Genomic DNA, 20,779 nt, shown 5'->3' on the forward strand with positions numbered 1-20,779 from the left:
TGGGAAGGAGGAAGCAGAGGATGGTGGGCAACAGGCCCTCCCTGGGGAGCCTCAGCCCTAAAGGATGGAGGAAAGGAGGGAAGGAGGACATTTTGCTACCCTGAGCTGTGGTACCCTGAGCTTCAGGAGACATTGTGCTCTCCCTGGTGCTCAGAGCATGGCTGGGAGCGGGGGCTAGTCCTGGAAAGGGCTTTGTGGGGGCAGCATCCATGCAGGTGGGGTCTGGTGTGTGTCAGCCCAGGCTGTGGGAGCCCAGCGTGAGCTTGCAAGGGTGCAGCACCATGACAGAGCTCCATGCCAGCCCAGGGAGATCACTAATGAGCAGGATTCATTAATTAGCCTAGGAGGAGCAGCAGCAGCAGCACTCCTGGTGTCTGGTCTGTGGCCTGGCTGTGTGCAGCAGGGGGGACCAGGGCAGGGCTGGGACCCCAGCAGGGCTGAGATGACAGCCCTGGACACAGACACGTGCAGCCAGGTCCACCAGGAGGGTGGGATGCTTCAGGCAGCTGCTGGGTCCCCACACATCTGGCCCACATCTGGTGCCAAGCTCAAGGTTTGTAGGGGTCCCAGGTATTAAATCTTGCTGGCTGCCTGCATCCTTGGAGTGCGGGTGTGCCCTTCTCTTGTGCCCTGCAGGTGTGTGGCATTGCCCTGGCACTGCTGTATCTGCACCCCGGGGCTGAGGGCCCCATGTCTCCGCTGCCACCCGCCGCCTCTGAACCCCTGGCCGGGTTGTGGCTGCAGCAGCTCTGAGTGCTGGAACTGCTAGCAGATTGGAAATGTCTTTTGTCAAAGCTTGAGATGCCTCCAACCTCCTTTAATTAAAGACAATTACTGCTTTCAGCCCCTCTTCACAGCTCAGCTGGGTTGTTTGCAAACACACAGCTGCGGGAGGCTTTGTGCCCCTCTCCAAGTCCCGCTTCCCTGGAGACGCACAGAGGTTTCTTTATGATCAGCGTTAGGCTGGCGAGCAGCTGAGGGAGAGGAGGGGGCGTCCCGGGCTCCTGGGGTGGCTCGTGGTGCAGCCTGGAGCAGCCCTGCCTGCTCCTGTCCAGCTTTTTCTGCCAAACCTTCCATCTGGTGGGGACAGCGGCTGCTGCCAGAGGCATGGAGGGAGCGCAGGGGGGAAAGTGGGAATGGATGTGTTTGGGCTGCCGAGAAAGTGCCTCTTGCCTGGCTGCAGAGCAGACCTGCAGCTCCGAATTCATGCTTTTCAATATCTCTGCTGAGTTAGCCATGACTCTGCATTGCCTTCCTGCAGCAGCTGCCCAAACCTGGGCTTCCTCACCCAAAACGCGCTCAGAAAAAAAAAAATCCGAACCCTCCTGTAAGCAATAACCCCCTTTCTGTGCTTGAATAGCTCAGAGGCAGCCAAATGGAGCTCAACCAAACTTTCCAAAACAGTCAGGGCTGGCAGGAGAACAAGCAGCATCCACTGCAGCCCTCTGGGATGCCGTTTCCAAAAATACGAGCCCGGCGCGTGAGGCTGTCTCGGAGCCCTGGCTCTTGTGCAGCCCCTGCCTCGCAGCGGGGCCAGGCCTGAGCGCTGCCAAGGCCGTGGCTTCTACCTTTCCAGGTGCTAATGGTGTCCTCGGGGACAGGCCGGGGAGGGAGAGGCGGGCGGGGAGGCCTCTGCCTGCCTTGGAAGCGTTTGGTTGTTAAATGTGAATGGTAAGTGCTCAGCCTTGGGGCTCAGGGGAGCCAAGATCCTTTTTGAGCCTCTAACAGCCTGACATTGCTCTGTCTTCTCAAATTCATTTTGCAGCTCTGATTCCCTGGAGAGCACTAATCACTGGGCTGAGCATGAAGGGAAACATACCCCTCAAATGGGAAGCCCAGAAGCTCTTTCCCCTTAACCAACCTCTCTGTGGACATCTTTCATCTGTTTTGGGGTGGTTTCTTATTGCACAGAAGGCTCTGGGAGGCCAGCAGAGGATTGGAGCAGCCTCCTAGGACAGGTTTAAATGCTCATGCAGGTGCCGTGATTTAGCACAGGGGGTGGGTGGGCAGAGTTAGGCACACAGTGCAGGGGCAAGGACCAGGGCTCCAGAGATCCTGCTCCTGTAGTCATGTCTGAGATGCTGAGGTGACCAGGACACAGTCCACGCTCCATAGTGTGACATCACAGGATGCTGAGGGCCACAGTCTGGTCCATAGTGTGACATCATGGAAAACTGGGGTTCCAGGGACAGAGGTCATGGTTCATAGTGGGACATCATGTGATGCTGGGAGCCTTGGGACACAGTTCACACTCCATAGTGGGACATCATGTGATGCTGGGAGCCTTGGGACACAGTTCACACTCCATAGTGGGACATCATGGGATGCTGGGGTTCCAGGCACAGAGTGCAGGTTCCTCAGTGCAGTCTCTATAGCGCTGAGGGTCCTGCTGCTCTCCTGAGGAGATGGCATCTCTCTCTTTCCTCGCAGTCTCTCCGTTTGGCAGCCCTGTCCCATTCAGTTCCAGGTGTTGGCATTGTTGACGTGGTTCACCAGGAGCTGTGCGTGGGGCTGGAGCGTGGACGTCCACCAGCTTGTGCCTCCTGGCAAGCTGTTGGCTGCAGCTCTTGGTAGAGAGGGGGTGCCAAGCAGCTGGTCTGGGCAGACCCAGAAACATCCAAGAGGTGTCCAAGGGAGAGGTCCCCATGTGTTGGGCAGGACGATGTGTGAGGGATAAACATGACCTTTCCAGGAGCACAGTGGTGTTGGTTGGTCTGCAGAGCTCTGTAGTGGCCAGACAGTAGAGAAATAAGGGGTGGATGAGTGATTGATTCCTCCTGTCCCCTGCCATGCTGTTCATATTTCCAGTGCCCAGGGTGCCTGTGGCAGTAAGTTATGCAATTTAATTATTCACCATGTTAAAAAATATGTCCTTGCACACTGTATGAAATTGCAAGCAATCTATTCCCATTCATGTCCCCCATATTCATGATGGCTTCATATCCCTCCCTGAGTGGCCTCTTTTCACATGGAAGCTCTGGGTTGATTGACTCTCCATATGGAGGCTGCTCTGTGTCCCTGATCATTTTTATCAGCTCCCTCACGCCCTTGTCTCGGGGTGACCGCCGCTGCCAGCACGTTCAAGCCGTGGCTCCACGCATGGCTTAATGACATTCCTGCTCTGCACTGGGTTCCTTTCTTCATAATTCCTTACATTTTCTCATTTTTTTTGATGATGGATGAGCTTTGAACTGATGTTTTCAGAGCATTATCTCTAGTGCTGCCGAGATCCCCTCCCTGCATGTTAATAGCTAATTTAGTGCCCATCATTGTGTTTGTATAATTAGGGCTCTTTTCCCCCAAGTGCATTCGTTTCCTTTTGTCACTGCTGAATTTCATTTGCCGTGTTCTTGCCCAGTCATTCGGCACCTGGAGATCTTCCTGTCACTCGGTGCCAGTGACTGCAGCCCTGGCAGACCTGGCTGATTTGGGGACACCAGGAGGCTGTCCCGTGTCACTCGTCACCCCCTGCCCCAGTCCATGGGGTGCTCAGGGCAGCCCCTTGTTCAGCATCATCAGGACTGACATCGTTGGCATCCACCTCGGTCTGTGCCTGTGTGGGGATGCCATCCATGCTTTGTGAAGTGGGGTCACCCTTGGTGAGCCTGATGGATGCCACTGGGAGAGGAGGGGACTGAGGGGACACTCATCACAGTTACAATTTCCTCATGAGGAAGATGAGGAAGAGGAGATGCAGGCACTGATAGCACTGAGGGAACGGCCTGAAGCTGTGTCAGGGGGTTTAGACTGGATATCAGGGAAAGGTTCTTCCCCAGAGGGTGCTGGGCACTGCCCAGGCTCCCCAGGGAATGGGCACGGCCCCGAGGCTGCCAGAGCTCCAGGAGCATTTGGACAACGCTCCCAGGGATGCCCAGGGTGGGATTGTTGGGGTGTGTGTGCAGGACCAGGAAGTTGGCTTCATGATCATTGTAAGTCCATTCCAGCTTAGCATATTCTGTGATTTTCAGGCTGGATGGGGATTTTTGGATGAGTTGACCTCTGTTTCAGATCTCACTCCGTGTTCTTGGGCTGCCAGAGGCTTTTAGCTCGTGTCTCAGGAGGCTCTTTTCCAACTCCTGAGCAGCAGGGTTGGATCATGTGCTGTGTGGAATGGTGGAGGGATGTGGCTGAACTGCTGCTGCTTTGGCTGGAGCTTGGCCCAAGCTGATTTCAGTGCAGTGGAGGGAACCTGGGGAAGGAAACCCAAGAAGGGATCTCAGCACAGCCACAGCTCTGTGTGGGGCCATTAAAAAGGGAAGGAGCCAGGCCTCCACTGATGCTCCCAGGTCCTGTAGGAAGGAATAGCAGCCACAAGATGCAGCTTGAGAAGCTCAGGATGGGCTTTGGAAAAGCAGAGAATTTCCCATAGATGTTGAACATCACCATCCTCAGGGATTTCCAAGGCTTGGCTGCCGACAGCTGCCCTGAGCCCTTAGGACTGAGCCTTTCTGTGAGCTGGAGAGGGGCCTGGAGACCTCAGAGGTGCCTTCCCACCATCCCTACTGGGCTGCCGTGGGTGCTTCTGTGCCAGGACGATGATGCCAACTTTACCTGAGCACCACCTCTGCTCTGGATGTAGAGCAAGCCCTGGTAGGGTGCTGGGGCCAGGATGAGCTCTTGGGATTACTCCTCAAGTAAAAAGTGGTGAAATGAGGCGAAAAAACTCAAATTGTGCCGAGAGGTTCACACTGGATATTAGGAAAGATTTCATCACTGCAAAGGTTGTAGAACAGGATGAGGCTTCCCAGGACAGTGCTGGTGTGGCACCTGGGAACATGGTTTAAGTGGTGGACATGGCAGTGCTGGGTTGGACTCAATGATCTCAGAGGACTTTTCCAACCTGAACTATTCTGTGATTCTAAATATGATCTTTAGTGCATGAGGATAATATGATCTTAGGTGCATGAGGAGATAGAATAGCCCAGCATGGGTCAGCAGTACCCAGACCTGCTGAAACTGGTAGGGAGTGGAAAATCTCTGCTGATAAAACAGTGAGCAGCAAGGGAGGAAGTTTGGGAGGTCATGCCAAGCAAGATCTCAGATGAAGAATTTAAATGCAAAATTTGCCTGTCCTGTAGCCTGAGGTCAGAAAAATGCCTCCAGATGAGCAGAAATGCCTCCAGGGGAGCAGAGCACCCTGCTCTGCAAGGTTCAGTGGGATATGAAAAATAAACTTGCAGGATGCTGCAGGGAAACACAAATTGGTTCCAAGAGCCATGGAAAATGCCCTTCCATTGGGGACTGAAAAGCTCAGGAGCTCGGTGACTTCTCATAATGAAGATTAGGCGAGATTATTACCAAGAGGAAAGCCCAGCCTCTAAAGGGCTTTTGATCTGCCAAAGGAAGGGATAACAAGAACTGGTAGGGTTAAACTGAAGCTAAGCAAATTAAAAAAATTAGGCATGTGTTTCTAAGTGATTAACCACTAGAGCAAGCTAATGAGATGAGGGACTTCTCCACATTTTGGAGCATGTCATACAAGATGGTTCATTGCTTGGTGTTGGGCTTTAGCTGAGGACCAGCCATCAGGGTATCAAAGAGCACCTGGATGAGGGGCAGGACCCTGAACCCCAAATCTGTGCAAGGCAGGGGAGGGCCCAGCCCCAGGGGTGCTGAGAAGACCCAGCAGTGCCTGTGAGAGCGTGGGCAGTGTCCTCTCTACCCTGGTCCTGCTGGCAGCACCCACTGAAGGGGCCTTTGTGCAGATACTGCCAACAGCCCCTCCCATGCCTCCCCATCGCGTTGACATCGCAGGCACTGGGCTGCCCAGCTGGTGATACTGGTGGAGAAGGAGGGAGGAGTCCATAAACAGCTGTGACAACGTTGGCAGCAATGGTTCCTGCCTCTGGTGTCAGCGTGGAGAGATGCCCCCTCCACTGCCTTCTGGGCTGCAGGAGGGCCTGAGGACAGCAAGTGCATCCTTCCCATCATGGACTGGTTTGGCTTGGAAGGGACCTTAAGGCTCATCTCGTTCCTTGCCCTGGTGCCATCTGCAATGCAGACCCACAGCAACATCCCGGGACAGCCCTTGCTTCCCCCCAGCCCTGCTGCTGCATCCCTGTCCTTGCTCCAGCCAACCCCACCACCATTCTCCGTGTCCCATCCGGCACCCAGGGCCTGGCAGGGTGGGATGGGGCAGAGGCTGAAGGCTCCTGCGAGCGCCAGGCGCCTCCTGTCACACGTGCTGCCCGGTGACAGTCCAGCCTGGCCCCTCGGGACGCTGCAGCTCCAGCGGCTCAGCGCCCGCCCGGGAGCCCCGGGCTCAGCAGGGCTGAGAGCTCTGCTCCTGACCCCGCCCTGCCCAGGGAAGAGCAGAAGCACTGGGCTGATTTGCCTCATTAACCAGATTAGCTGCTTTAATCTGCTGGAAGTGAGAGTTGCTCAGTCCCGCCTGGGAGCACGGGGGATGGATGGATGGATGGATGGATGGATGGATGGATGGATGGATGGATGGATGGATGGATGGATGGATGGATGGATGGATGGATGGATGGATGTCAGCGGGAGCGGGGTGGAGGCAGCAGGGAGCCTCTGCCTGCTGCTCTCACTGCTTCCCCTTGCGGGGACAGATTTACCCCTTCTCCTCCCACCCTTTCTCCACGGAGGCAGCAGGGAGCCTCTGCCTGCTGCTCTCACTGCTTCCCCTTGCGGGGACAGATTTACCCCTTCTCCTCCCACCCTTTCTCCACGGAGGCAGCAGGGAGCCTCTGCCTGCTGCTCTCACTGCTTCCCCTTGCGGGGACAGATTTACCCCTTCTCCTCCCACCCTTTCTCCACCCCTTTCCTTTGTGCAGATGAAAAAGCATTCGAGGGATTATGCTGTTCCAGTGCTGTCCCTCCATGGATTCCCTCATGGATAGATCCCAAGCCTGAGTGTTCGACCACCCTCAGCTTTTCTGCATCAGACAAAAAGGTGTGGGGTAATGGGTCAAATCCCTCCCTTGTTGGGTCAATTATTTCAATCTCCACATCAAAAAAAATGCCCTTTTTTGCCCAGCCGGGTCTGTGGTCAGCAGGGTGGTGCCCTCAGGGCAGCATAGGTGCCTGCACATGCAGGAAATGTTCCCCAGCTGGGCAGGACCCCATGCCAGGACCAGGAGCTCTGTGCTTTAAGTTTGTCCCCAACTGGGGACAGGCGTGTTTATCACCACTTTACAAACCACTGGTGGACCAAGTGTGCTCCATCCTGGAGGATGAAGGCTGCTCTCTACATCTATCTCCAGACAGAAATCACCTCTCCAGATAAAAATCACCTTTCCTGTATGTTTCATTGCTGTTCCCCTGTTTCCTCTCCAGAGAGGGGAGCAGGATTGCCCAGGACTGATCCCAATCCACTTTGGGTTATGGAATACCCTTGAAGGATATGAATTCCTGCCCACCAAAAGTGAAGGTTACAGTTTCCAAACTGGGAATATGGTTAAAAAGGAAAGCCTGGGAACAATGTGAATGTGTCTTGGGTTTGAGATTTGTCTTTCCCTTGTGCCATCTGTGGTTTTTCTGGAGGAAGCCAGTGATGAATGGAAGGTGTTCCTGCCCATGGTAGGGGAGTTGCAATCTTTAAGGTTCCTTCCAACCCAACCCATCCTGTGTTTCCTGTGGCTTTAAGGGATGCAAGGAGTCAGGGGCAAAGCTGGGATGCAAAAGCCAAATACCAGCCCTGAGCTCCAACCCTCCACTCTCTGCCCCTGCTCTGCATCACTGCTTTTCATTTCTTGGAGCACTCCAGCTCTTTTTTGCCCAAGGAGAAAAGGATCATGCAAATGATTTGCCCCAGGGGATTCCTGGAAGCTGTTTAAGCCAGCAAATGCTGCCTTCTCCCCAGCTGTGCCAGGCAACTCCATGTGCTCATGAATTTCCCTTCCCCTAAGTGCAGGAAGGGGCTGACAGATGTTAACACACGATCAGTGTCTCAGGAGAGAGGAATTAAAGCCACACTGGACCCTTCGAAGACACACATTAGTGTCAGAAATTTCTAATCAATCAGCTGGGAGCCTCCTGGGGTCAGAAGCCTCTTTGAAATTCAAACGGAGAATGGCTCCTAATGGGTTTTATTTTGATTGCTATAAATTGATTAGCGTTAAGATAAACAAGTTTTGTTTCTTTCTGAAAGCTCTAAATATGCTCTGGGGGAGGTGGAGCAGTGGAGTTTGATTGCTTCCCATTAGGACCCTCTTGGCTCCCACCCATCACCAGCTTGCACAGCCACAGGAGACACCTTTTTCCTCCAGAGCTGGCTAAAACACAGAATCACAGCATGGTTTGGGTTGGAAAGGACCTTAAATCTCATCTTGTTCCCCTCACTGCCATGGGCAGGGACACCCTCCAGTAGCCTGGGGTGCTGATGTTGGATGCATCATCCAAAGAGATTCTCGTGGTGCTGGAGTAGGATACAGGTTAGAGAAGGTGTGAGCACCCTCCTGCGTTTTTCAATATGAGATGTGAAGGTGTAGCTTGGTTCTGGGTGTGTGGTGGGGAATGTGGCTGTATTTGAGGGATGTGCAAGGTGTGGGGGCTGGTATATAGCCCAGCAGCTGGAGTGTCTTTGGGAGATGCTCCATTGCAGCTGCATTTCCTCTGGGTGACAGCTCAGCACTCAACACTGTGACTGTCATGGCACAGGAGCACTCTTGTGTCCCCATAACCCTGCTGGGGGCTGTGGGGGGCAGGCAGGCCCTGTGTCTGGGTGATACCAGGCAGCCAAAGAGCGCACAGGGGGCTGAAGTCAGTAGGCTGGGGGTGCAGTGCTGTGCATGGTACCCATGGCTCATGCTGCACTGTGAGTGGGAGCAGGCTGAGAGCTACTGTGGGCTCCCTCAGCCCCTGTGTGAGCTCCCATCAGCCTCTGTTATCCCTACAACCTGTGTGTATCCCTACAACCTGTGTGTTATCCCTACAGCCTGTGTGTGTTATCCCTACACCCCTGTGTGTGTTATCCTTATACCCCTGTGTGTGTTATCCCTACAACCTGTGTGTATCCCTACACCCCTGTGTGTGTTATCCCTACACCCCTGTGTGTGTTATCCTTACACCCCTGTGTGTTATCCCTACAACCTGTGTGTTATCCCTACACCCCTGTGTGTGTTATCCCTACAACCTGTGTTATCCCTACACCCCTATGTGTGTTATCCCTACACCCCTGTGTGTGTTATCCCTACAACCTGTGTGTTATCCCTACAACCTGTGTGTTATCCCTACACCCCTGTGTGTGTTATCCCTACAGCCTGTGTGTGTTATCCCTACAGCCTGTGTGTGTTATCCCTACACCCCAGTCTGTGTGTTATCCCTACAACCTGTGTGTGATCCCTACACCCCTGTGTATCTCTACAACCTCTGCTCCCTACACCGTGTGCTCTCTCTTTACCCCTGTCTGTGCTCCCTACAGTCTGTGTGTGCTTCCCATAACCTGTCTGTGCTTCCTGCTACTCCTGTGTGCACCCCATAGAGCCCTGCTGTGCCCCATAGAGCCCTGCTGTGCCCACACAGCCCTACTGTGCCCCACACAGCCCTGCTGTGCCCCATACAGTCACCGTGAGGGCTCTGTACAACCATGTATGGCGTTCCTACAACCACATGTAGAGTCCTTACAACTGTGTGTGGAGTTCCTACAACCATGTGCAGAGTCCTCACAACCATGTGTGGAGTTCCCACAAGCTCATATGGAGTTCCTGCAGTGTGTGCTCTCTGCAGCTCCCTGTAACCTGTTGTGTCACCTGGAAACCTCTGCCTGCTTCGAGCTCTGTGTTTAGATTCCTCCAGCCCTCGTGTGCTCCACACATCCCGTGTGTTCTGCCAGCAGTTGCTGTGCATGTGATGTGTAGCAGCCTGTACCCAGGCTGTACTCCCTGGAGCACCAGCTGTGCTCCCTGCAGTCCTGACTGTTATCCCTACCAAGGATCTCTGTGGTTTTCCAATCTCCTTCAGCCTTTCTCTTTGTGTCTCAGCTCTGGCCACAATGGTGGGATGGGAGCATGTCCAGGGAAGGAAATGGAGTGAGGAAAGGTCTGGAGCTACAGGAGCAGCTGAGGGAGCTGGGAAAGGGGCTCAGTCTGGAGAAAAGGAGGCTCAGGGGGGACCTTCTCATGCTGCACAACTCCTGACAGGAGGGGACAGCTGGGGGAGATTGGGCCAGGGAATGTTTCCTCTTCCCAGGAGGAGAGGAAATTGCCTCAAACTGCTCTGGGGGAAATTCAGACTGGATATTGGAAAAATTCCTTCATGATAAGGGTGATCATGCATTGCCATAGGCTACCCAGGGCAGTGATGGAGTCACCACCCCTGGAAGTGTTCAAAAACGGTGTGGATGTGGCACCTGGGGACCTGGGTTAGTGGTGGACATGGCAGATCTAGGTTGACAGTTGAATCAATGATCTTAGAGGGCTTTTCCAACCTGAACAATTCCATAATTCTATCTCCTAGTACCTTTTCAGGGTTTAGGATGAGGAGAAACAAGAGTCTGTCCATCTTGTGGAAGTCAGTGGGTGCCAGTTTTAGGGACTGGTGTGGGTGGGTGCTGGCCACCACTCGGCTTCCTGACATTGGCACAGGGGATGGTGTCCATGAGGGACACGGCCACTGCTCACAGGGGTACTGGGGTGTCCTGCTGTGCATGGTGGTGAGGGGGGGACCTCCTGGCCATGGGGCACAGCGTGGGGACAGCACTTTGGTGGCTGTGTCTCTGTGCTGGCTGGGGGTGAGGGTCTCTCTGTTGATGGTGGTGAGGGTCTCAGTGGTGAGGGTGACACTGTTGTTGGTGACAGTGTCTCTGCAGGGAGGTGACAAGGCAGGACGTGCCCCTGGAGGAGGTGACCCAGTGATCCCATGTGCTCTGCTGCATGTGAAGCCCAGGAGATCAGCAGTTCATATTTCTGTACTGAGCAGGGAGCTGACATTAATGAACAGCTAATTAACATCACAGGGCTTGATGGTTGCAGTGTCAGCGTCCCTAATTAGTCTCGCACTAATCTACTTTAATTAACTGTCCCTGTCGTGGTTTTAATTTAATTTTCAGCTCTAGACCAGCGAGAGCAGTCTTGGGAGCATCTGGGTTCCAGTACCATGGCACTGCTTGTGCTGGGATGGACTGGAGGGCAGTGGTGGCCAGCACAGGGGCCCTGCTGTGTTCTGTGTGCTGCTGCTTGCCAGGATGAGCAGTGCCCAGGGCACAGCCCCAGCCCAGCGTGTGCCCCCCAGACAGGCTGTGTGGGTTGGACCAGGGCCCGTGGCCAGGCTGAGGGACACACCATGAGCTGCCTGCAGCCCTCTCCTGCTGCTGGTTTGTGCATGCAGCCTGTTCCATGGTGTATCCTGCCTCTGGGGCATGGGGAGAGGCAGGGGTTCCCTGGAACAGCTGTGCCTGCTTGGATTTGCTTCTCATTGCCTGGAGGGACCAGTCAGAGAATCACAGAGTGGTTTGGGTTGGAAGGGACCTTTAAAGCCCATCCCATTCCATCCCCTGCCATGGGCAGGGACACCTTCCTGATCTAAACCTCATTTGAACACGTCCAGGGAAGGTGAATCCACCACTGCCCAGGGCAGCCTGGTCCAATACCCTTTCCATGACGGAATTTTTCCCAATCTCCAATCGAAACCTTCCTTGGCATGCCTTGATGCCATTTCCTCTTGTCCCATCACTTGTTACTGGGAGAAGAGTCCAACCCCTACCTTACAACCACCTCCTTACAAGCAGCTGTTGAGAGCAGTGAGGTCCTCCCCTAGTAATAAGGCAATTCCTTGTTCACATCCCTGCACTGCAGCACGTTCCTGCTGGGATGAAGGATGAGGATGTGTCAGGTCGGGGACTTTCAGGGGTTTGCACTCTGCTGGTGAGGATTACAGCAGGAGAGGGCTGGGATATGCATCCCGTGCTCCAGCCTGGCTCTGCTCTCCTCTCTCTGTTCCGGTCCATCCTTCATCAATCAGAGCTCAAATCTTCCCAAACAGGAGTGTCTCCCCACGGGACCTTCTCAGGGCTGGGTTAATCTGTACGAGCAAGTGGGGCCTTGCAAACAGAGCTGGCGCTTGGCACCATCCCAGGGAGCTGCGCAGTGCTGGGCTGGGCTTGCCCATCTGGATTAGTGGGGCTCTGCCATCTGTCCTGCTCCCAGCTCCGCCTGGAACTTCTCCAGGAGCCTTGTGCTTTGAAGAAAACCCTTCTCCAACCACAGCCCCTTTTCCAAATATCCCAGCTGCTTCCCACCGCGGCAGCGTGGATGCCTTCCCCTTCCCCTCTGCAGACAGAGGAAATCCTGGTGTCAGCCCCAGATGTGCCATGGGCTCTGGGAGTGGCTAACCTTGGGAAAGGCAGTGAAGGTCCCTGGAGAGCGACTGCTGGGACCCCTCTTAGCCAAGTGAGCCTGATGCTTGGGCTGTCTGAGGATTAAGAGGCCCAAGTCTCTGTGTTTTCACAGGGCTGCAGAGGGAATTGTTGGTTGTGCCACAGCTGCTCTGGGCACCCTGTGCCAGGGCTTCCCTACCTCACAGGGAACAATTCTTTCCCACTATTCCATCCATCCCTGCCCTCTGGCAGTGGAAGTCATTCCCTGTGTCCTGTCCCTCCATCCCTTGTCCCCAGTCCCTCTCCAGCTCTCCTGGGGTCCCTTTAGGCACTGGAAGGGGGTCTAAGGTCTCCCCAGAGCCTTCTCTTTTCTGAGTGAACCCCCCCAGTTCTCTCAGCCTGGCTTCAGAGCAGAGGGGCTCCAGCCCTTGGACTTACCCCAGAAGCTCCACATCCTTCCTGTGTGGGGGACTCCAGGGCCAGAGGCAGCATTTAGTGGGGGTCTCACCAGAGCAGAGTAGAGGGTCCTCTCCATCTGAGATCAATTGCTCAGCTCCATGCTGGGCTCTCACACTCAGCAGGGTCTCTGCAGCCCCCTTGCTGTTTCCCACCCTGCTTTCTCTGTGACACACAATGCCAAGCACCATGTTGTGCAGAATGTGACTGGGAGGATGCTCCGAGTGTCTGAGTCTGCTCTGAGCCAAACAACACCAAGAAAATTTATCAGGGGACTTTACTTCAAGTCACTTGCTCTACTTTTCATCCCTGGCAGCGGTGCCATCAGCTTGGCCAGGAGAGCTGAGCACCCCTGCCCTTGGAGGTCCTTTGGCATGGGATGATCCATGATCCATGTGTCTGCTTCCCCGCAGTGGCCTCACAAGGCCAGATTTCATCAACACCAGCAGCCACATCACAGAGTTTCCTTGGCTGAGCCTTAAAGCTCTTGGGTCCCAGTTATCTAATCCTGCTCTGGGAGCCCATAGCTGACATTCCTCCTACTTCAGGAGGAATGGAAAATTTTAGGGAAGTGTTGGTTATGAAAGAATCCCTCTCTATGCACACACTACATGATTAAAAATCCCTTCCCTTCTGTGGCACAGTGTATGATTTTCCCATATTTTGTGGACAGGCCCATCTCTTGACTGTGGCTTCATTTTTCTTGTGTTCTTGATTTCCGTCTTGTTGCTGTTAATCTTAAGGGCCCTGTTCTTTCCACTGCTTTTACCAACTGCCGTATTTTCTGCTGACTAATTTAAAGCCACTGCTACCAGTTCATGACTTTTTAAGATGCACTTTTACTCCTTCACTGTCATTTTTGGTTCAGAATTAATTTTTATTATAAAAATATGAATTGCCTTTTTCCTGGGGGCAGCAGCAACTTCATTTGAGGTTATTTTGGTTATTATTCACAGTGGTTCATTTGTACTCTCTGTCCTTGATGGCCTTGTTGGCATCTCTGGGAACCTGTTCTGTGCTCATGCCGGGGCTGGCAGCCAGCCCTCGAGCGCAGTGGGAGAGCCCTGGAAATCTGGGAAGCAGGGAAGACCCTGATTTACAGAGAGTTACTTCTAAATGCACAGAGGCAGGGGCTGGTTCAACCTTCACACAGCTGACATGAGCCAGCATCTCCCAACCTTCTCTTTAAGTGACCTCACATCTTTTCCAGCTCAAGTTCCTTGCACTACCTTCCAGTGGGAGTAGAAAAGTCTGGGGGTTTGGAAGTATGAAATCTGGTGGAAGAAAGCTTTCAGATGTGGAAGGTGCATTTTGATGGATGCAGGCAAAACCCACCCAAATAATGGGAATTATGAGCTGTTGAAAATTGCCTCTTCCCATCTGTTTTCTGGCATGCTTGGCTCTCAGATCCCTCCATTAAGCACTGCTCCTGATGGATTTAGAGAGATAATTATTTGCTGATGTTTTTCCCTCATCAGAGCATCCTTTTAGAGAAAGTTATCAGTGGAATGGGGGCCTGGGGACCGAGGGCTCAGCCTGCTCCCTCTGATGTTGATCCCTCACAGCCCTCAATGCTGCACGAGCACTACAGCCCAATGACACATGGAGTGCACAGGGAATGTAGACAGTGGGAATTGCTCCTGGGTGTTTGTTCAGCCATGAATTGTGGCAGTCATTACACTCATGCAACACAGGGAGGCTTTATAAAAGATTTCCTAGGAAATAATATCTAAAATCCCTACTTTAGCTTTCCTTACATGCACGTCCCTGGCACAGGGTGATTTTGACATGGCCACACTGGTGGTTCTCATGTGCTGGATGGTTCAAGCTGTTCTTTGGGAAGAATTGCAGTTGACAGTGGTTTTCTCAGACTTCATTGTGCAGCCCCACATCGTATTTCCTGTTTTCTGTCAAAAATTCATCTGCTGATTACACCGATTTGTCTTCCTTCCATGGACTTCCTTGGTCAAGGGGTTAGAGCACAAGTCTCATGAGGAGAGGCTGAGGGAGCTGGCAGGGCTCAGCCTGGAGAAAAGAAGGCTCAGGGGAGACCTTCTCACCCTGCACAGCTCCTGACAGGAGGGAGCAGCCAGGTGGGGATTGGGCTCTGCTCCCAGGGAATGAGGGACAGGACAAGGGGAAATGGCCTCAAGCTGTGCCAGGGGAGGTTTACATTGGATACTAGGGAAAAATTATTTACAGAAAGGATGATCAGACATTGGTACAGGCTGCCCAGGGTAGTGGTGGAACCACCAATCCCTGAAATTGTTCAGTGAATCCGTGGATGTGGTACTTGGTGGTGGCCCTGGCGGTGCTGGGTTGACACTTGGACTCGAGGATCTCAGAAGGCTTTTCCAGCCTTAATGATCCCAGTCATGAGGGGCCTGTTTCAGTGGAGCCCCAGCTCTCTTAGCAGGTCGGGTGCCTGCAGACACAGTGATTTTGGGTAATCCTTACAGTTCACTTTGCAAGAACAAACACTGTTCCAATTTCAGCTCGCTGCCGGATGGAGCTGCTGCAGCTCAGGTTGCTGGAGAAGCCCTGAAAACGTCTGAGCACCAGAAGTGAGGCTGTTGGGACGTGAGGGAATCCAAGGTGGCAGGGCCAGATGGAGTTGTGGAGCAGAGCTGGAGTCACAGGCTGGCACTGCAGCCGTGGTGATGACATTACTGAGGAGCTCCGCTGTGGGGAAGGGGACCTCTCTTCAACTGGGATTGCTTTAGCAAAGGGAAAAGTGAATTTTTTCCCAGTCTGCTCCTACAAACAATTCCTGGACCTTGAGAAGTGGAAGCTCAATTGGTTGTAGGCAGCTGGAGCGACAGAAAAGCAGCTCAGTTCCCAGGGAGTGGCTGTGACCATCTCTGAGGATATGGATCCCTGTGCTTCTAGTCCTCCTTCCAGTACTTGACCTCCCTCATGGTGAAAAATATTCTTGTATCAAGCTGGAATTTACCATGTGCCAGCTAGACTCTTACCCTCCTCCTGAGGTCTGGCTCCACCTTCCTTTCACCCTGCAGGCAGCAGCAAGGTCTCTCCTTTGCCTTCTCTTTTCCAGGCTCACATCCATCCTCAGCCTCTCCTTGCCCACCATGAGCTCCAGCATCCTGGTGGCCTTTCCTGGAGTCCTTTCTTGTACTGGGGAGCCCAGACTGGAACAGCTCTTCAGTGCCAGTGCACTTGGGAGCTTTTTCTGAGGAAGGCTGGTTCTCCTTGAGTTTTGCCTTTTCCTGGCCTCCTTCAGGGCATTTTGGGAAGCACAGATGGACAGTGTGTGCCCTTCCCAGGCCGTGCTGCCTTCCCACAGCTTCTCTACTCACTGCAGGCCAGGAAGGAAAGGTTCTCTGCAGCTCCCCCAGTGACTTAACCCACCATAATGCCCATTTTTAATCACTCTTCTGCCAGTTCCACTCAGCACCGAGGGCTGACACAGAGCAGTGTTGTCATCTGGAAAGTGGCTGCTGGCACCAAACCAACTGGCACTTCGAACTTGTCCCAACCGGGTGCTCTTAGCATTCAAGTGTGATGATTAAACATGTCCACTTCCATTCCAAGGGTTCCTGGCCATCCCCAGCTCCATCTGGAAAAGCTGTTGTGCCCTGGGAAGGGCACCTAGAGGGGGTCTGCAGGGCACTGCTGGAGATGGGGAGGGGAGCGTGGGGTGGGAGGGCTGCTGGTGCTGGGGGAAGCCAAGGCAGAGCAGTTTGGGGATAGTGCCATTGGCTGCACGCTGGAGTGGGACTGCTGGGGCAGGTGGGGATTCCTTCAGAGACCCCATCTCAGGCTCTGAAACTGCTCCTCCAGCAGGGAGTGAAGATAAGACAGGTACAAACGTTGAGCAGCCCCAGATGCACTTGGAGTACCTGGAGGGGGAGGCACAGATGTGTCCCGGGTCTGGTCCTGGCTCTGCTCACACCTGGGAGTGTGCAGACACTTGAAGGGCTCTTGTCCAGGAAAAGCTCCCTTTTTGCTTTCCTGTTTCCTTTAGTATTAAAGTCGTTCTCCTTGGGCTGGAATCATGGAATGTTTGTCAAGTTTACGAGGGCTTTTAGAGAGGCTTTTAGAAAGAACATCCTATCCCTTCTTTTATAGGGCTGAGATAAGATTATCTTTGTTTTAACACCAATTAAAGCAGGAAGGGTTTATAGGATTAGGGGTTTTCCATCAGTGCAGCTTTGATGTCACCACTTGCCTGCTTGGTTTGTTCCTTTCCCTGCATTAAATCCTTGGGAAGTGTTCCTGTGATGGTTAACATCACCTCCCTCCCGAGGCACAGCTCTCCCTAGCAGAAGCTTTGGGAAACAATTAAACAAGACCAAACAAAGTAACAAAATATGAAGATCCTAAATTCTTCAGGGGACCTCTTGGAGAAAGCTGGCTCAGAATAGTCGCTGCATGAGTCTGCAGTGCTTCAGTGTTTACATCAAGAGAAAAGGGATGTGCTGCTGGCCTGAGCAGCATGTTTAAAGTAAGAATATAAAATTGTAGACTCCCAGAATGGTTTGGGTTGGAAAGGACCTTAAAGCCCATCCCATTCCACCTCTGCCATGGGCAGGGACACCTTCCACTGTCCCAGGCTGCTCCAAGCCCTGTCCAACCTGGCCTTGGACACTGCCAGGGATCCAGGGGCAGCCACAGCTTCTCTAGACACTCTGTGCCAGGGCCTGCCCACCCTCACAGCCAGGAATTCCTTCCCAATATCCCACCCATCCCTGCCCTCTGGCAGTGGGAAGCTATTCGTTGTGTCCTGTCCCTCCATCCCTTGTCCCAAGTCCCTCTCCAGCCCTCCTAAAGGTAATCTCCTGATTACCTTTAGGCACTGGAAGGGGCTCTGAGGTCTCCCTGGAGCCTTCTCTTGTCAAGGTGAGCACCCCCAGCTCCCCCAGCCTGGCTCTGGAGGGGCTCCAGCCCTCAGAGCTTTTCTTAGTCTTTCTCTGGACTCAGTCCAGCAGCTGCATGTCCTTCCTGTGCTGGGACCCCAGAGATGAAAGCAGTGTCCCAGCACTCCCCTGCTCCATGCAAGTGACCCCAGGGCTCCCAGGCAATGCTGCTGTCCAGCCCCTGGAGCTCTGGTTCCTTCTGTGTGAGCCAAGCTTCCCGGACAAGGTTTGGAGGTTGACACTGTGCAGGCCCTGGCAGTGTCCTGCTCCCCCCATGCCTGGCGCTGGGGCTGCTCCTGGGCCAGCATCACCTGGCATTCCTGGGGTGGGGAATGTCCTGCTTCAGGAGAGCACTGAGCTACTGAGCTTGGCCTTGGAGCAACTACATCCTGGGCTGCTCTTCAGGTGTCTGCACGAGCCAGGAGTTTGAAGGCATCTGCTGCCCCCAGCACTGTGCTCCTGAGCTCTGAACTCACTCCCTGGTTTCAGCTTCCCACAGAGGTTTCTGGAAGTGTGCAGTGAGCTGAGCCTCTGGGCTGCAGCCACTCCTGGTCTACAGTGGCGTGATGGACATGCAGATCCATGTCTCCTGGGGACAGAACCAGAGAATCATGAAATCATTACGGTTGGAAAAGCTCGCTAAGATTGAATCCAATCATTAAGCCAGCACTGCCAGGGCCACCACTAACCCATGTCCCCAGCTGCCACACTCACTTGTTTTTTGAGCACTTCCAAGGATCGTGACTCCACCACTGCACTGGGCAGCCTATGCCAATACCTGACCATGCTTTCCATGACAAAATTTTCCTTAATATTCAATCTAAACCTCCTCTGGTACAATTTGAAGCTATTTCCTCTTCCTTTTTTGCTTGTTTCCTGTGAGAGAAGACTGACCCCAAACAGGGACAGGGAAGTCCTCTCCCCTTGTGTGTGGATGGCCCTGACAGGATAAATGATGGATTATGGTCTTCTCCATCTGTACTCTGAGGATGTTGGCGACATCCCAGTCCCACATGTTCAGGCAGGGACAGAAAACTTTACATTTCTCTTTAAGAACCGTGACAGGCTGGGGAGGCTGAACCAGGCTGACCAGGCAGGTGAGAAATTCCAGGCATTTCTCTCTGACAGCGAATCCCATCAGCACTGATGGATGTGCCCTTCCCCCAGCATGACTGGGGACTTGCAGGTGTGTTGCCCACAGGTGTGCTGGGCTCACCAGATGCCTGAACTTGGGAGCAGTGCTGGAGGGGAGGTGACCTTGTGAACCCTGGGAACCTGCAGGAGGGAATTTCCTGGGAAGCCCCTGGTACGAAGCTTCTCCCAGGTGAGAGCTCAGCTCTGTGGCTGGAGCACAGCACTGGGAGAGAACTGCCAGGGCTGGGGTCAGACTGGTCCTGCCCAAGGCTGGGGATGCTCTCAGGAGAGCAGGGAACTGTACCTGCCTGGATTTGGTGTGTGATGAGCACTATTGGTTTGTCCCATAGTGTCCAAAGGCTGGTCCTTGATCCTTGGCCCTTGGCCTGGGTCTGTGGAGCTTTGGGCCAAGGATGACCTGGCCAGAGGTCAGGGTGTATTTGGCCCTTGCAAGACCTTCCAATGTGGTCTGTTTTGGGGAGCTCCCAGGGCAGGGCATCACTGTGCCCTGCCCTGTCCTCTCCAAACCTCTGTGACACCCCAGCACTAAGGTCCTGTCACAGCCCCACGCTGTCTCAGCACTGCCCCTCCACCCGGGGATCAAGGGACACAGGAGATGATGCTGAGAACAAGATGTGAGCTTTTAAACTACCATGAGCTGTGGACAGGCAGGGCACATGTGGAAGTCCTTGGCAGGGCACTTTTGAGGGAGCTGTGTCTGAAGGAGCCTGGGATGGAGCTGGAGGCAGCTGAGGTGGCTGGTGGGGAGCACGGGAATTGTTGCAGGGAATTGTTGGGGTTTGGAGTGCTGGCACCTCCAGCTGTGAGACATGAGCAGGAGTGCCTGTGGGCAGGTGATGGGACCCAGGTGATCTCCTGGAGCTGCTGGTGAGGTGCAGCATGTTGGCCCAGTCAGTGGGGACGAGTCTATGGGCCAGGAGGATGCTTTTGCAGCCTGTGCTGTCTTGCTTCCATTCCCATCCCATGGAGAATGATGAGGTTAAACAGGAACATTTGCATTGGGACCATTCCCTTTATTGACAATTCTGTAATCCACATCATGGAGGTTCCCCTCCAGTTAATCTCATTTAACCCTGTTTTCCCTCCTGTATTTCCCTCCCCTGCTTTCCAAATGCTGTCAGAGCTGCTGGCAGTGACAGCACCTGGCAATGGCATTAATTGCTTATCTGAGGATGAGGTAACTAACAGTGCAGGCTGCTAATTAAATTTATCCCTAAGGAAGCCGGAGGACCCGTGTGGCCCCGGGAAGGAAGAGTGCAGAGAGCTGGCACCTACAGGTCCCAGCTCCTCGCTCTTCCCGAGCTAGCAGCCAGCTCCAGGACCCAAAGGGTTCAGGTGTCACCACCTCAAGGGCTGACTGACTCCTCTTCCCTGCAGCACTCTGCAGGCTGGGGACACCAGGGCAGAGCTGGAAGTGGATCCAAAGGCAGTGTTGCTGCTTTGGGTTGTCCAAAGGCCACCCTTTCACCAAGAGGACAAACCCCATTGGGTGAGGGACAGGGAACAGGAACAAGCAGAGAAGGGACAAATTTACAAGTGAAACAAAGTGATACCTGTTTGGATGCAGAATTGAAAACAAGGGTCAAGGTGCAAGGGACAGAATGGAGCAGAATGTGGGAAAAGTGACAATGTCATTGCATCACCCACCTCATCTTCCAAACAGGGTATGGTTGATGGAAGGAAAAAGGGGGAAATTCAGAGCTGGTTCGACATAATAGTTCTGCACAGAACATCATAAATGGCTTTAAACTGGAACAGAGTAGATTTAGATGGGATATTGGGAAGGAATTCTTCCCTGTGAGGGTGGGGAGGCCCTGGTATAGGGTGCCCATAGGAGCTGTGGCTGCTCCATCCCTGGCAGTGTCCAAGGCCAGGTTGGATGGGGTCTGGAGCAACCTGGGGCAGTGGAAGGTAATTGAAGCTGAGACGAGATTTAAGGTCCCTTTGAACCCAAACTGTCCTGCCATTCCATGATTACATGAAATACCCCACACACCACAAACAGCAGAGAGCCAGA

The 20,779-nt window shown here is 53.6% G+C and overlaps 1 protein-coding gene and 1 long non-coding RNA gene across 3 annotated transcripts in view; both read left to right on the forward strand.

Annotated features, from left to right (window-relative positions):
• Nucleotides 1–20,779, forward strand: part of EPHB2 (EPH receptor B2) — a 127,819-nt gene that overhangs the window by 56,983 nt on the left and 50,057 nt on the right. The window lies entirely within an intron of this gene.
• LOC128799062 (uncharacterized) lies at nt 2,247–2,694 on the forward strand. Its single transcript, XR_008434633.1, has 2 exons — nt 2,247–2,309; nt 2,431–2,694. It is a non-coding gene; the product is annotated as an uncharacterized LOC128799062 (long non-coding RNA).

This window comes from Vidua chalybeata, chromosome 22 (genome assembly GCF_026979565.1).
Source record: "Vidua chalybeata isolate OUT-0048 chromosome 22, bVidCha1 merged haplotype, whole genome shotgun sequence".
Classification (NCBI taxonomy): domain Eukaryota; kingdom Metazoa; phylum Chordata; class Aves; order Passeriformes; family Viduidae; genus Vidua; species Vidua chalybeata.